The sequence below is a fragment of the Orcinus orca genome, chromosome 8 (assembly GCF_937001465.1).
Source record: "Orcinus orca chromosome 8, mOrcOrc1.1, whole genome shotgun sequence".
Taxonomy (NCBI): Eukaryota; Metazoa; Chordata; class Mammalia; order Artiodactyla; family Delphinidae; genus Orcinus; species Orcinus orca.
The window spans coordinates 99,820,990-99,838,707 of NC_064566.1; positions in this window are offsets into that span (position 1 = coordinate 99,820,990).

Genomic DNA, 17,718 nt, shown 5'->3' on the forward strand with positions numbered 1-17,718 from the left:
GCCAAAAGGTTCGTTCGGTTTTTTCCATAAGATGGCTGGAGTAGCACTTAGTTGTCCTTAACTTCATTCAAAACGATTTTGTTAGATTGTATGTGACAGCTGTCACATCAGCATGCATTTAAAAAAAAGACTTATCAGGGCTTCCCGGGTGGCACAGTGGTTGGGGGTCCGCCTGCCAATGCAAGGGGCGCAGGTTTGTGCCCCGGTCCGGGAGGGTCCCACGTGCCGCGGGGCGGCTGGGCCCGTGGGCCGTGGCCGCTGGGCCTGCGTGTCCGGAGCCTGTGCTCCGCAGCGGGAGAGGCCGCGGCAGTGAGAGGCCCACGTACCGCAAAAAAAAAAAAAAGACTTATCAAAATAGGTGAATTTCTGTGTAGCCATTTTAATATTGAAGATGGAAGGAAAAAGCAACATTTTTGGCATCTTATGCTTTATTATTTCAAGAAAGGTAAAAACGCAACTGAAATGCAAAATCTCCATACTTGTGCAGGGTGTGGAGAAGGTGCTGTGACTGATCGAACATGTCAAAAGCGGTTTGTGAAGTTTCTTGCTGGAAATTTCTCACTGGATGATGCTCCATGGTCGGGTAGACCAGTTGAAGTTGATAAGCGATCAAATCGAGACGTTAAATGAGAACAGTCAACGTTATACCATGCGGGAGATGGCTGACATATTCAAAATACCCAAATCAAGCGCTGAAAATCATCTGCACCTCTTGGTTATGCAAATCGCTTCGATGTTTGGGTTCCACATAAGTGAAAAAAACCTTCTTGACCGTATTTCCACGTGCGATTCTCTACTTAAATGTAACGAAAAAGTTCCATTTTTAAAACAAATTGTGACAGGCGATGAAGAGTGGATACTGTACAATAATGCAGAACAGAAGAGATCATGGGGCAAGCGAAATGAACCACCACCAACCACAGCAAATGCTGGTCTTCACCCAAGGAATGTGATGTGTATATGGTGGGTTTGGGAGTCCTCTATTATGAGTGAGCTCTTTCCGGAAAATCAAACGATTAATTCCAACAAGTACCGCTCCCAATTAGACCAAATGAAAGCAGCACTTGATGAAAAGCGTCCAGAATTAGTCAACGGAAAATGCATAATCTTCCATCAGGATAACACAAGACCTCACGTTTCCTTGATGACCAGGCAAAAACTGTTACAGCTTGGCTGGGAAGTTCTGATTCATCTGCTGTATTCACCAGACATTGTACCTTTGGATTTCCATTTATTCCAGTCTTTACAAAATTCTCTTAATGGAAAAAATTTCAATTCCCTGGAAGATTGTAAAAGGCACCTGGAACAGTTCTTTGCTCAAAAAGATAAAAACGTTTTGGGAAGATGGAATTATGAAGTTGCCTGAAAAATGGCAGAATGTAGTGGAACAAAAGGGTGACTACGTTGTTCAATAAAGTTCTTGGTGAAAATGAAAAATGTGTCTTTTATTTTTACTTAAAAACCGAAAGCACTTTTTTGCCCACCCATAAAAGCAGGAGACTGGGACTTGGGGTGGGGCAGGGATATAAGTTATGAACTTCACTTGGTTGACTTTGACACACAGGGAAGCGGAGGCTGTAAATCAAGGTAGAGGCCCTCACTACCCCTCACTACAAAGAATTCAGCAATGGGAAGCCACAAGAATTAAATGGTACAGTAAATCCCCTACGTATGAACCTTCTAGCTGGGAACTTTCAAAGACGCTAACATGCGTTCCCATGTCCAATCCCGTAAGTTAGTTCAGGAATCTGGCGTATATTGTCACGTGTGTGCATCCTCTACAAGTGGTTGTGCTTTTGTGTACTTTACTGTACAGTACTGTATAGAGTACAGAAGTACAGTATCTTTATTTTGAGCTAGATCTGCAAGAGGACGACTTCATTGAGCTCCTTGCTGTGCAATACGAGGAACTTACTAATGAAGACCTGATGGAATTGGAGGCCCAGAGAAAGGACAAAGAGAGGAAGAAGTAACTGAAGAACTGAGGAGAGTCACGATGCAGGAAATGGCAAGGGGATTTTCTTTATTTGAGGAGGCACTGTTAGTTTTTGAGGCACAGGACCTGAACGTAGAACGGTACACAAAGGTTGCAGCAGCCGTTCAGGATGCGATCCAGTGCTACAGTGTCGTCTGTGATGAGAAAAAAAGAGCTACTACCCAGACATCACTGGATCATTTTTTTCAAGATAGAATTGAATCCAGCAAAGAACCAAAACTTTTGCCATCAGTGTCAGGCGTGAGTGAAATTGCAGCTTGTCCTCCATCTCCTATTGCTGACAATCCTTCAGCTCTACCATCTCCCACCTCCTCTCCCTCCTCCAGTCAGTAACCCTTCTTGCCTGTTCACTCGATGCCAGTCCCTGTATGCCAGCTGTTGTACTGTACTACTGTACTTTTCAAAGTACTGTACTGTAAGATTAAAAATGTTTTATTTTTTGTGTTTGTTGTTGTATGTATTATTTGTGTGAACATTATTATAAACCTATTACAGTACAGTACTATATAGCTGATTGTGTTAGTTGAGTACCTAGGCTAACCTTGTTGGACTTATGAACAAATTGGATTTAGAAACGTGCTCTCAGAACGGAACTCGTTTGTATGTAGGGGACTTACTGTAGTTGGGAAGGGAAATTAAGAGATTTGAAATACATCGTGTGAGTTCTAAAAGAAGGGATTACTCAAGAGAAAACCCACAAACTGGCCAGAAACTTCAAAATCTTGCACGAAAAGGATTTCAAAAGCCATTCTTCAAGAGAAGAGACAGTTTGCATGGGAGATGAATTTTCTGCTAGGACATAGAAAGATTCTTTTTTTAAAAAAATAAAATTTTAAATTTATTTATTTATTTTTGGCTGCATTGGGTCTTCGTTGCTGCGTGCAGGCTTTCTCTAGTTGCGGTGAGCGGGGGCTACTCCTCGTTGTGTGCGTGGGCTTATCATTGCGGTGGCTTCTCTTGTTGCGGAGCACAGGCTCCAGATGTGCAGGCTCAGTAGTTGTGGAGCACAGGCCTAGTTGCTCCGCAGCATGTGGGATCCTCCCAGACCAGGACTCGAACCTGTGTCTCCTGCATTGGCAGACAGATTCTTAACCACTGTGCCAAGGAAGATTCTTACGGGGAGATTTCTGTCATTATAAATTATGGACTTGGATTGATTTGTAATCCAGAGAAGCCAAAACCACAGTCTTTTTCTTTATCATTTTTTAAACTTACTATTTCTAACCTTTAGTTACATAAATCTCTGCTATTATTTACATCTGAAAATAGCAGTGTGGATTTAGAAGGCAATATATGTTCCCAAACCATAGCTTTGGTTTGGGAATATTATTGTATAATGGAATTTGTAATGCTGCAAAGATCATGCTGGTTCTGGGACATCCTAGAGTTTTCTAAGGTTTGTGGGTGTGGAGCTGGTACTGGGATAATCCTTTATGTCCTTTAACTCTCTGGATTCTTGAAAGAGTAGGACAAATGATAGATGTATGTTGGAGCCACTTTGGGTACTAGTAGAGTGCAGCTTCTGACCCAGGTTGGAGAAGATAACTGGGCACCATGCAGGGACTAGAGTGAAAAGACTCAATGCATAGTTGGGATATTTAATTTCCTTTGTGTAAAAAGACATAAGACTATTTGGGAAACTTAATTTATCTGTGGCAACGAAAGATTTACTTGAAAATGGAAGGGGTTTATATTATTAAATTTTCTAGGATTAGCTGCAAATTTCAGGATATTTTAAAGCTGATACTGATTATCTGGTTCCCATTAGATAAATTTCTGGCAAGTTTGGGTGGACATAATGAATCTAAGTCAAGAGATAATTTGATAATTTTTATTTTTATTATTTTCTCAGTGTATTTTGTGCCATAGGGAAAACTGATTTGGAATAACATTCTCACCCTCAGTGGCTTCTGGAGTTGTAAGAACAGAGACATTCATAGTGGTCTTCAGGGGCCAAGCTGCTTTTCTCATTGATCCTGGGAGTAGTAGAAAGAATCAGAGTTGAGCCATCATGGACGTGGGGCCAGAGCTTTCCTGATACACAGGCTGCAGTTGCAGCCTGGCTCATCACACGTCCAGCCAATCAAGCTATTTGGGTAAATAATAAACGAATAAAAATGTTGGCTTCGGGAATTCCCTGGCTGTCCAGTTATTAGGACTCAGTGCTTTCACTGCAGTGCCTGGTTGGGGAACTAAGATCCTGCAAGCCGTGTGGTGCTGCCAAAAAAATGAGAAGTTGGCTTCTAAGGGTTCTATTAATTTCCCCAATTTACATTGGGGAACCTTTAGGGATGTTAAGTAACTTACATGCCCAAGGTCATATAGCTAATAAGTGATGGAGGTAGGATTCAAATCTAGGTCCCTATATAGGTTTATTTATCCAGAGCCTGTGCTTTTAACTACTACTCTGTTCTGCCTCTGTCTTATTTGAATCATTTCTTCAGGCAAAGTTGACAATCCCTTTTCTATGCTGTCTAGTATATCTACTTAGTACATCTCACGTCTTTCCCACCTGTTCATGAATTCCTTGGAAGCAAAGCTCCTAGTAATCACTGTACCTCACACAATGTGTGGCACAAAGCAGGTATGCAATAAATGTGTGATGCATGGGTGGCTATTATAATTCTTCTCTCCAGACTCTTTTATCTAGCTGCTTACACAACATGTCCACTAACTTGTTTAGTAGGTATCTCGACCACGTCCAAACCCCATCCTTCTCATGTTTCTGGAAAGTTATGCTTTACCTAAGTCTTGCCATCTTAGTCAATGGTACTTACTTCCTCCCATTTACTCAGGCCAAGACCTTAGAGTGTTCTTTAACTTTTTTCTTACTCAATTCTCACATCCACCAGTAAATCCCGTTCATTCTACTTTAAATATATCGTTTGAACCCTACCACTTGCTCATCACCTTCACTGCAATTATTCTCATCCAAACTGTGCTCATTTTTCACCTGGATAATTTTATTACCCTGCCAAGTGATCTCCCCTCTTCCATCTTTGTTTCCCTACAATCCATTCTCGCCTATCAGCATGTTTTTATTTTTATTTTTTTGCGGTACGCGGGCCTCTCACTGTTGTAGCCTCTCCCGTTGTGGAGCACAGGCTCCGGACGCGCAGGCTCAGCGGCCATGGCTCACGGGCCCAGCCGCTCCGCGGCATGTGGGATCCTCCCGAACCGGGGCACGAACCCGTGTCCCCTGCATCGGCAGGTGGACTCTCAACCACTGTGCCACCAGGGAAGCCCGATTAGCACGTTTTTATAGTTGTAGTGAGATCATATATCAATCCCTTGAACAATAGCCTCACTGCCTTATTTAGAACAGAAGCCCAAGTTGTCCCAACGGCTTATGAAGCCCTACGTGACTTGCCCCTCCGCATTATCCCCACAATCGCATCTCCTGTACTTTCTGCCTCACTGTCTCTGCCCCAGGCTCACAGGTCTCCTTGCTCTTCTCAAATATGCCAAACAGAAGCTTGTCTCAGGGACTTCGCACTTGCTATTCACTCTAGAATGTTCTTCCCTGTATATATGCATGACTCGCTCCCCCGGCTCTTTTAAGTCTTTGTTCAAATGTCACCTTCTCAGTGGATCCTTCCTGGATTACTTCCTCCCCTATCCCTGGAACTCTCTATACTTTCCCTGACTAATGTTTCTTCTTGGCATTTGTCACCTTTTAGTACGCTCCATAAATTAAACAATAATTTATTTTGTTTACTGTTTGTCTTTCTTCACCGTAATAGAAGCTCCTTGAAGGTAGGGATCTTTATCTCTTTTGTTTACTGCTATTTCCCTAACATCTGGAACGGTACCTGCTACATGATTATAAGTATTTATTAAATACTTTCTGAGTGTATGAAATAAAAGGTAAGGAAACTCATCATGGAGTTTGGGAACTGCATGTTCAGAACTTTTGGGTTTTGGTTATTTTATGTTTCCAATAACAAAAAAGAATTTATTTTTTTTCTTTTTTGGTTTTAAAAAAGTTTTATTTTTCTATTTTTAATTTTTATTTTTTATTGGAGTATAGTTGATTTACAATGTTGTGTTGGAAGTTTGGGGTTAGAGTCACTCTACACGTTTCCAGCTTCAACAGTCTATGGTTTTGTGACTCAGTGGTCTTCTGATCGATGTTCCCCCTGCTAAGTTATAGGCAGATTTTCACTGAGAAAATTCATCACAAGAATTATTTCTAGAGAGCAATAATCGCTTATCTAGAGTGACCTTTTGTTGGTCAGTTTAGTAACAGAACTTTCTACAAGTAGCAATTATGTACAATTACTTTCCCTGTTCATGTAACAGTCTTCTCCATCATGAGAATAATTGATGGCGTTCTTTTTTTTTTTTTTTAATTTTATTTTTGGCTGCGTTGGGTCTTTGTTGCTGCACTTGGGCCTTTCTCTTGTTGCGGCGAGCTGCACACGGGCTTTTTCTCCAGTTGCGGTGAGCGGGGGCCACTCTTCGTTGCGGTGCGCAGGCTTCTCATTGCGGTGGCCTCTCTTGTTGCAGAGCACAGGCTCTAGATGTGCAGGCCTCAGCAGTTGTGTCTCGCGGGCTCTAGAGCGCAGGCTCAGTAGTTGTGGCGCACAGGCTTAGTTGCTTCGCGGCATGTGGGATCTTCCCGGACCAGGGCTCGAACCCGTGTCCCCTGCATTGGCAGGCGGATTCTCAACCACTGTGCCACCAGGGAAGCCCTGATTGAGTTCTTTACAGTAGTTTTGTCCTGACCCCAGGCAGTGGTTACTCTTCCACCACATCCTCTCAGAAGATCAAAGCCTGGTTGAAAAGCTGAAACCCCCAACCTGCTCTTCAAAAAAAAAAAAAAAAAAATCAATAGGTATCTAAGGGGAGGTGAGGGTTGTGTCAGTTTAACACAATCCATCCTGACAAAATAAGTTAGAGTTTAGGTTTGAAGCTGTAGGGGCTTCAGGTGGTTGGAGGAGGTTTGAGAAAAGCTCTCGAGCTCTGTCTCATCTTCAAGCTTGCAGCTCTGTTAAGCTCAATCATCTAAGCTACACTTTCATTGTACTCTCCCTGATAACACGTTAGATGGATCCTCAGATCTTCTCAGAAGTTCTTCTAGCTGTTGTCAACCACTCTCTCAATTCCCAAGCTTGAACCCTTTCCTGCCCTTTCTGAGCCTATTTCTCTGTTTTCCCACCCCTCCTGTTTAGTTGATGGGAGTAGAACTTTCCACAGGAGAAGGTGGAAACCACTGGTGATGGATTCCCTTCATTTTCCTTTCCCCAGTCTAAAAGCTGATCAGATTTTGTACTCACCTGAACATGTTTTTCCTTTTGTCTCAGAATATTTTTCAATGCAAATCCATCCACTGTCCTTTTGATCCCATTCTCTTAAAGATTTGCTTCTTCAATTATCCCCTTTTTTGTATTTTTAATGTCTCAGTCTCCTTTGCCCCTTCTCCTCAGCTTCTATGACTTGACAATATGTATAAATACACCTCCTAGCACAGTGTCTGGAAATTAGCAGGTGGTCAATAAATATGACTCTAATGCTTCAAGTTTCCCTTATCCTGAGAAAGGCTGACACCTTTTCTTGACAGTGAACGTTCCCAAACTGCCACACTATTTTCTTTCCTTCTCAAGCTTCTTACAAAAACATCCTGTATTCCCAGTCTCTTCCTCCACTCCTTCTGCTCATCCAATTTTCACCACATTTCATAATCAATCTAATTATGAAATCAAATGGGGACTTCCCCAGTGGTGCAGTGGTTGGGAGTCCTCCTGCCAGTGCAGGGGACACGGGCTCGATCCCTCGTCGGGGAAAATCCCACACGCCGTGGAGCAACGAAACCCGTGCACCACAACTACTGAGCCTGTGCTCTGGAGCCTGCGAGCCACAACTACTGAGCCCACGTGCCACAACTACTGAAGCCCACACGCCTAGAGCCCATGCTGTGCTACAAAAGAAGCCACCGCAATGAGAAGCCAGCGCACCACAACAAAGAGAGTAGCCCCCGCTCACCACAGCTAGAGAAAGCCCACGTGCAGCAATGAAGATCAAACACAGCCAAAAGTAATAAATAAATTAATTAAAAAAAAGAAATCAAACACTCTCTCAGTCTTCATCCAGCTTGACTCCTCTATGGCATTTGACAACACTGACCACTAAATTTTTCTTCTTTTTTGGATTTTTTTTTCTCTTCTGAGTCTCCTCTTTAATTCTTCTTCCTCACTTTTTGTTGGTGGGTAATCTTCTGCCTCCACCAGTTCTTCCTTAAATGTTGAAAAAGCCCAGATTTCTGTCCTTAGCAAGTTTTTCTTTTATTATCATTATTATTTTGGCCGTGCCGCATGGCATGTGGGACCTTAGCTCCGCAACCAGAGATTGAACCCATGTCCCAGGCAGTGGAAGCGTGGACTCCTAACCTCTGGACCGCCAGGGAAGTCCCAAGTTTTCCTTTTTAATGTGCACACCTTCTTTCTCATCCACACCCATGCCCTGAACTTACACCTGTTTGCAGATTACCCCCAAAGCCATTTCTCCTTTCAGACCTTTTTATTCACAACAGATACATTTCTACCTTCTGGATAAACTAGAACTGTCTCACACTCAATAAGACAAAACTGAGCACACCATCTTCCTCTCATGCTTTTTCTTTTCTTCCGCGTGTCTAACTTGAGTACTGCCAACTCTCACCTAGATCCCCACAGCTGACTGTGCATGTTGTGTCTTCTTCATCTTTGCATCCTCTGCTTCATCCCCCAGCTCTTGGTACATTCAGTTTTGTTGAATGAATTAGTGAATATCGAACAGAGTCACCACCTTCAATCCTATTCATTTCCCTGAGGTTTGCTCTTCTCAGGCTCAGTTCTTCCCATGGTGTGTTCACGCTGCCTCGAGCGCAGTGATATATATAGTCTGTCTCATTCCCTCCTTGGCTATATCTATTCTCTAGGGACGATTCATTTTAAAGAGTGCTTTATGTTCAGCCTTCCTGTGTTCTTTAAGGTATGTCTCGTGTGTGTGCACACCCATATACATATGTGTGCATTTCTCTATTAACTTGATCATTAATTGGTATATTTAATCCACTTACACTTATAATTATTTATATATTTGGGTTTTTAGCTACCATCTATTTGTTATGTACTTGACCCACCTATTTTATATTCCTGTTTCCCTTTTATTGCCTTCACTTGCATTATTTTTCGCTACTTCATTATTTTCCCTCTATTAAGATGTCAGCTGTACATTCTTTTATTATTCTTTTAGCGGCTACCCCAGAGTTCAACATATATCCTTGATTATTACCATCTAAAAAACATAGTACTTCACCTTCCCAACAATGCTTGAACCTTGAAGTATTTTACCTCCATCTACTATCCCCATCTTACCTATTATTATTATTATTATTATTATTATTATTTTGCGGTACGGGCACCTCTCACTGCTGTGGCCTCTCCCTTTGCGGAGCACAGGCTCTGGACGCACAGGCTCAGTGGCCATGGCTCACGGGCCCAGCTGCTCCGCGGCATGTGGGATCCTCCCAGACCGGGGCACGAACCCGCGTCCCCTGCATCGGCAGGTGGACTCTCAACCACTGCGCCACCAGGGAAGCCCTACCTGCTGTTATTGACATGTATTTTAATTTCTTTTTCATTTTCTGCTTTATTCACTTGTATAACATTTTAATTATTTCATGAGCATGATTCTTTTCATAATAAAAAAGTAAACATTCTAAAACCAGCTCATCTACCAAGTTAACAACCCCTTTGCTTTCACTGGCTGTTTGCTTCTCTCTTCGGCGAAAGCAGTTTCTGAACAGAGAAGGGGAGTACTGGGGCGCCAGAGCAGGCCCCGCACAAGCTGCCTGGGCGTCCCTATTTACAGATGAAGAAATTGAGATCCAGAGAGGGTTGTAACACATGCCGAGGGGGCCTTCTCCTTGGGCAAGACTTCCTGGTCCTGAGTAGCTGCAGCTCGAGTCCTGACCTGGGGTTCATGCTGATCCGCTGTGCAGCTCCCCTCTCTGGGCCTCAGATTCCCCCTGCACACTGGGAGGACCAGACTCAATAACGGACAGGCCCTACCACCTTGGACAGTCTTGGATTCCAGGTTCCAAAGACCTGTTCATCTCTCAGAGGAGAAGGGGCTGATGTGATGCCATCCCTCCCATGGCTGGCCTCTGGATACCGAGGGCATGCATCTAGGACAGCATTTCATTTAATCCTCTCAATAGCTCGATGAGGTGCAGCTGGTGCTATCCTAAGTTACAGAGGAGGACACTGAGACTCAGAGAGGTTAAGTTACTGGCACAAGGTCACGCAGCTAGTGAGTGGGATAACTGGAATGCAGTCCTGGGGTGCAGTCAGGAGGTGGTGGCTGGGGAGGAAGGCTGAGAGCAGGTGCCACATCCCACACGTATGGTCTTGGGCAGGCCCACTCCCTCCACTCTTTCCAGAGGCAGCTCAGCCCATGGGTCCCTCTCCACAGGCCTGTGCTCGTCTTTCCTGGAATGAGCTCATGTCTGTTCAGATTCTGTTTTGGGGAGAGGAAGGGGAGAACAAATAAGGAATTTGCTTTGAATGTCTATTTTTTTAAATTTTATTTTATTTATTTATTTATACAGCAGGTTCTTATTAGTTATCTATTTTATACATATTAGTGTATATATGTATATATACTATATATATATAGTGTATATATGTATATACACTATAACAGATATAGTGTATATCTCCCAATTCATACCACCACCACCACCACCCGCCACTTCCCCCCTTGGTGTCCATACATTTGTTCTCTACATCTGTGTCTCTATTTCTGCCCTGCAAACCAGTTCATTTGTACCATTTTTCTAGGTTCCACATATATACGTTAATATACTATATTTGTTTTTCTCTTTCTGACTTACTTCACTCTGTATGACAGGCTCTAGATCCATCCACGTCTCTACAAATGACCCAATTTCATTCTTTTTTATGGCTGAGTAATATTTCATTGTATATATGTACCACAACTTCTTTATCCATTTGTCTGTTGATGGGCATTTAGGTTGCTTCCATGACATGGCTATTGTAAATAGTGCTGCAATGAACATTGGGGTGCGTGTGTTTTTTTGAATTATGGTTTTCTCTGGGTATATGCCCAGTAGTGAGTGGGATTGCTGGGTCATATGGTAATTCTATTTTTAGTTTTTTAAGGAACCTCCATACTGTTCTCCATAGTAGCTGTATCAATTTACATTCTCACCAACAAGGCAAGAGGGTTCCCTTTTCTCCACACCCTCTCCAGCATTTGTTGTTTGTAGATTTTCTGATGATGCCCATTCTAACTGGTGTGAGGTGATATCTCATTGTAGTTTTGATTTGCATTTTTCTAATAATTAGTGATGTTGAGCAGCTTTTCATGTGCTTCTTGGCCATCTGTATGTCTTCTTTGGAGAAATGTCTATTTAGGTCTTCTGCCCATTGTTGGATTGGGTTGTTTGTTTTTTTTCAATACTGAGCTGCATGAGCTTCTTGTATATTTTGGAGATGAATCCTTTGTCCGTTGATTCGTTTGCAAATATTTTCTCCCATTCTGAGGGTTGGCTTTTCGTTTTGTTTGTAGTTTCCTTTGCTTTGCAAAAGATTTTAAGTTTCATTAGGTGTCATTTGTTTATTTTTGTTTTTATTTCCATTACTCTAGGAGGTGGATCAAAAAAGATCTTCCTCTGATTTGTGTCAAAGAGTGTTCTTCCTATGTTTTCCTCTAAGAGTTTTATAGTGTCCAGTCTTACATTTAGGTCTCTAATCCATTATGAGTTTACTTTTGTGAATGGTATTAGGGAGTGTTCTAATTTCATTCTTTTTCATGTAGCTGTCCAGTTTCCAAGCACCAATTATTGAAGAGACTGTCTTTTCTCCATTGTATATCCTTGCCTCCTTTGTCATAGATTAGTTGACCTTAGGTGCATGTGTTTATCTCTGGGCTTTCTATCCTGTTCCATTGATCTATATTTCTGTTTTTTTTTTTGGTTTGTTTTTTGTGGTACACGGGCCTCTCACTGTTGTGGCCTCTCTCGTTCTGGAGCACAGGCTCCAGACGCGCAGACTCAGCAGGCATGGCTCACGGGCCTACCGCTCTGCGGCTAGTGGGATCTTCCCGGACCGGGGCATGAACCCATGTCCCCTGCATCAGCAGGTGGACTCTCAACCACTGCACCACCAGGGAAGCCCTATATTTCTGTTTCTGTGCCAGTACCATACTGTCTTGATTACTGTAGTTTTGTAGTATAGTCTGAAGTCAGGGAGTCTGATTCCTCTAGCTCTGTTTTTTTTTCCTCAAGACTGCTTTGGCTATTTGGGGTCTTTGTGTCTCCATACAAATGTTAAGATTTTTTGTTCTAGTTCTGTAAAAAATGCCACTGGTAATTTGATAGGGATTGCATTGAATCTGTAGATTGCTTTGGGTAGTATAATCATTTTCACAATATTGATTCTTCCAATGCAAGCACATGGTTTATCTCTCCATCTGTTTGTGTCATCTTTGATTTCTTTCATCAGTGTCTTATAGTTTTCTCAGTACAGGTCTTTTATGTCCTTAGGTAGGTTTATTCCTAGGTATTTTATTCTTTCTGTTGCAATGGTGAATGGGATTGTTTCCTTAATTTCTCCTTCTGATCTTTCGTTGTTAGTGTATAGGAATGCAAGAGATTTCTGTGCATTAATTTTGTATCCTGCAACTTTACCAAATTCATTGATTAGCTCAAGTAGTTTTCTGGTGGCATCTTTAGGATTCTCTATGTATAGTATCATGTCATCTGCAAACAGTGACTGTTTTACTTCTTCTTTTCCAATGTGTATTCCTTCTGGTTCTTTTTCTGCCATGACTAGGACTTCCAAAACGATGTTGAATAATAGTGGTGAGAGTGGACCTCCTTGTCTTTTTCCTGATCTTAGAGGAAATGCTTTCAGTTTTTCACCATTGAGAATGATGTTTGCTGTCGGTTTGTCATATATGGCCTTTATTATGTTGAGGTAGTTTCCCTCTATGCCCACTTTCTGGAGAGTTTTTATCATAAACCGGTGTTGAATTTTGTCAAAAGCTTTTTCTGCATCTATTGAGATGATCATATGGTTTTTATTCTTCAATTTGTTAATATGGTGTATCACATTGATTGATTTGCATATATTGAAGAATCCTTGCATCCCTGGGATAAATCCCTTGATCATGGTGTGTGATCCTTTTAATGTGTTGTTGGATTCTGTTTGCTAGTATTTTGTTGAGGATTTTTGCATCTGCATTGATCAGTGTTATTGGTCTTTAATTTTCTTTTTTTTGTAGTATCTTTGTCTGGTTTTGGTATCAGTGTGATGGTGGCCCCAAAGAATGAGTTTGGGAGTCTTCCTTCCTCTGCAATTTTTTGGAAGAGTTTGAGAAGGATGGGTGTTAGCTCTTCTCTAAATGTTTGATAGAATTCACCTGTGAAGCCATCTGGTCCTGGACTTTTGTTTCTTGGAAGATTTTAACTCACAGTTTCAATTTCATTACTTGTGATTGATATGTTCATATTTTCTGCTTCTTCCTGGTTCAGTCTTGGAAGGTTATACCTTTCTAAGAATTTTTCCACTTCTTCCAGGTTGTCCATTTTATTGGCATAGAGTTGCTTGTGGTATTCTCTTATAATGCTTTGTATTTCTGCGGTGTCCATTGTAACTTCTCCTTTTTCATTTCTAATTTTATTGATTTGAATCCTCTCCCTCTTTTTCTTGATGAGTCTGGCTAAAGGTTTATCAGTTTTCTTTATCTTTTCAGAAAAACCATCTTTTAGTTTTATTGATCCTTGCTATTTTGTTTCTATTTCATTAATTTCTGCTCTGATCTTGATGATTTCTTTCCTTCTCTTTGTGTTTTGTTTGTTCTTCTTTCTCTAGTTCCTTTAGGTGTAAGGTTAGATTGTTTACTTGAGATTTTTCTTGTTTCTTGAGGTAGTCTTGTATTGCTGTAAACTTCCCTCTTAGACCTGCTTTTGCTGCATCCATAGGTTTTGGATTGTCATGTTTTCATTGTAATTTGTCTCTAGGTATTTTTTGATTTCTTCTTTGATTTCTTCAGTGATCTCTTGGTTATTTAGTAATGTATTGTTTAGCCTCCATGTGTTTGTGTTTTTTACTTTTTTTTCCCTGTAATTGATTTTTAATCTCATAGCATCATGGTCGGAAAAGCTGCTTGGTATGATTTCAATTTTCTTAAATTTACTGAGGCTTGAATGTGACCCAAGATGTGATCTATCCTGGAGAATGTTTCGTGCGCACTTGAGAAGAAAGTGTAATCTTCTGTTTTTGGATGGAATGTCCTGTAAATGTCAATTAAAATCTATCTGGTCTATTGTGTCATTTAAAGCTTGTGTTTCCTTATTAATTTTCTGTCTGGATGATCTTTTCATTCGTGTAGGTGAGGTGTTAAAGTCCCCCGTTATTATTGTGTACTGTCAATTTCCTCTTTTAGAGCTGTTAGCAGTTGCCGTATGTATTGAGGTGCTCCTATGTTGGGTGCATATATAATTGTTATATCTTCTCTTGGATTGATCCCTTGATCATTATGTAGTGTCCTTCCTTGTCTCTTGTTAACATTCTTTATTTTATTATTTTATTTTTTAAAATATTTATTTATTTTTGGCTGCATTGGGTCTTCATTGCTCTGCATGGGCTTTCTCTAGTTGCGGTGAGCGGGAGCTACTTTTCGTTCTGGTGCACAGGCTTTTCACTGTGGTGGCTTCTCTTGTTGCAGAGCCCGGGCTGTATGTGTGCAGGCTTCAGTAGTTGTGGCACTCAGGCTTCAGTAGTTGTGGCTCACGGGCTCTAGAGTGCAGGCTCAGTAGTGTGGCACTCGGGCTTAGTTGCTCTGTGGCATGTGGGATCTTCCTGGACTAGGGCTCAAACCCATGTCCCCTGCACTGGCAGGCAGATCATTAACCACTGTGCTACCAAGGAAGCCCTATTCTTTATTTTAAAGTCTATTTTATCTGACATGAGTATTGCTACTCCAGCTTTCTTTTGATTGCCATTTGCATGGCATACCCTTTTCCATCCCCTCACTTTCAGTCTGTATATGTCCCTAGGTCTGAAGTGGGTCTCTTGTAGACAGCATATATATGGGTCTTGTTTTTGTATCCATTCAGCAAGCCTGTGTCTTTTGGTTGGAGCATTTAATCCATTCATATTTAAGGTAGTTATCAATATGTATGTTCCTATTACCATTTTCTTAATTGTTATGGGTTTGTTTTTGTAGGTCCTTTTCTTCTCCTGTGTTTCCCACTTAGAGACGTTCCTTTAGCATGTTTTGTACAGCTGGTTTGGTGGTGCTGAATTCTTTTAGCTTTTGCTTGTCTGTAAAGCTTTTGATTTCTCCGTCTAATTTGAATGAGATCCTTGCTGGGTAGAGCAATCTTGGTTGTAGGTTCTTCCCTTTAATCAAATATATCATGCCACTGTCTTCTGGCTTGTAGAGTTTCTGCTGAGAAATTGGCTGTTAACCTTATGGGAGTTCCCTTGTATGTTGTCATTTTTCCCTTGTTGCTTTCATTAATTTTTCTGTCTTTAATTTTTGTCAATTTGATTATTATGTGTCTCAGCATGTTTCTCCTTGGGTTTTCCTGCCTGGGACTCTCTGCACTTCCTGGACTTGGGTGGCTATTTCCTTTCCTATGTTAGGGAAGTTTTCAACTATAATCTCTTCAAATATTTTCTCGGGTCCTTTCTTTCCTCTCGTGGGACCCCTATAATGCAGATGTTGTTGCATTTAATGTTGTCCCAGAGGTCTCTTAGGCTGTCTTCATTTCTTTTCATTCTTTTTTCTTTATTCTGTTCCGCAGCAGTGAATTCCACCATTCTGTCCTCCAGGTCACTTATCCGTTCTTCTGCCTCAGTTATTCTGCTATTGATTCCTTCTAGTGTATTTTTCATTTCAGTTATTATATTGTTCACCTGTTTGTTCTTTAATTATTCTAAATGTTTGTTATTTAATTCTTCTAGGTCTTTGTTAAACATTTCTTGCATCTTCTCAGTCTTTACCTCCATTGTTTTTCCAAGGTCCTGGATCATCTTCACTATCATTATTCTGAATTATTTTTCTGGAAAGTTTCCTATCTCCACTTCATTTAGTTGTTTTTCTGGGGGTTTATCTTCTTCCTTCATCTGGTACAAAGTCCTCTGCCTTTTCATTTTGTCTTTCTGTGAATGTGGGTTTCCTTCCACAGGCTGCAGGATTGTAGTTCTTGCTTCTGCTTTCTGCCCTCTGGTGGATGAGGCCATCTGTGTAGTTCAATTTTCAAAAGGCATTCTTTGTTTTATACCACTACTACTGATTTGTATTTATCTACAGTTATCTTTCTGTAGCTTATTACGTACTGTATTTCTATATTTCTATCTCTTAATCAATATTGCCAAAGATTTTAGCAGTCTTTTAAAAAAACCAGGCTTTTTCCTTTGTTAATGTAATTTTTTGTCATTACTTTCTGCAGTAGCTCCTTTCTATATTTTGTTATTTAAAAAATTCCTAAGCTGATAATTTAGCTCATTGTTTTAAGCTTCTCCTTTTTTGTTATCCACTCAGTAACATTTTCAGTGCATCCTATAAATATCGATATGCAGCATTTACATTTTGTTTTAGTTCTGAGCATTAGTAAATTTCCACATGTTCTGTCCTTTGATGCAAGAGTTCTTTACATTGGGCTTCCCTGGTGGTGCAATGGTTTAAGAATCTGCCTGCCAATGCAGGGGACATGGGTTCGAGCCCTGGTCCAGGAAGATCCCACATGGTGCAGAGCAACTAATCTTGTGCGCCACAACTATTGAGCATGTGCTCTAGAGCCCACAAGCCATAACTACTGAACCCCACGCACCTAGAAACTGTGCTCCACAACAAGAGAAGCCACCACAATGAGAAGCCCGCACACAGCAACGAAGACCCAATGTAGCCAAAAATTAATTAAAATGAAAAGTTATTTATATGGACATTTTTTAAAATAAATTTATTTATTTATGGCTGCATTGGGTCTTTGTTGCTGCACGCGGGCTTTCTCTAGTTGTGGCGAGCGGGGGCTACTCCCCGTTGTGATGTGCGGGCTTCCCACTGCGGTGGCCACCCTTGTTGTGGAGCACAGGCTCCAGGCACGTGGGCTTCAGTAATTGTGGCACATGGGCTCAGTAGTTGTGGCACATTGGCTTAGCCGCTCCGCGGCATGTGGGATCTTCCCGGACCAGGGCTTGAACCCGTGTCCCCTGCATTGGCAAGCAGATTCTTAACCACTGCGCCACCAGGGAAGTCCCTATATGGACATTTTAAAGTCTCCAAACATATAACTTAAACTTTTTGTTGTGGATTTTCCAATAAAAAATATTGTGGTCAGAGAACTTAATCTATATAATACTCACTTGGTATTTAAAACTTTATTACAGTATACACTAGCAATTATTTTGTTTTACATCCATTTCAGAATATGTATTCTATTACTGTGAAGCATGAATCTTTATTGCCCACAAGTTATTAAATTATGTTGTGTACCTTTGTATCCTGAATTCACTAGATTCTGCTCTAGAGTTTGAGCCCTCAGTTCCAGATAATAAAAATATATTTTGCCTTTATTTCCTTCCATTTACTTCTCTTGGGACTCTGCAGTGGAGAAGAGGCTGAATATTACTTGGTATTCCTAAACTAGTGGCCAAATGGTCTTAATATTATCATTTTAATTTCTTAACTTTGTTAGCAAATCA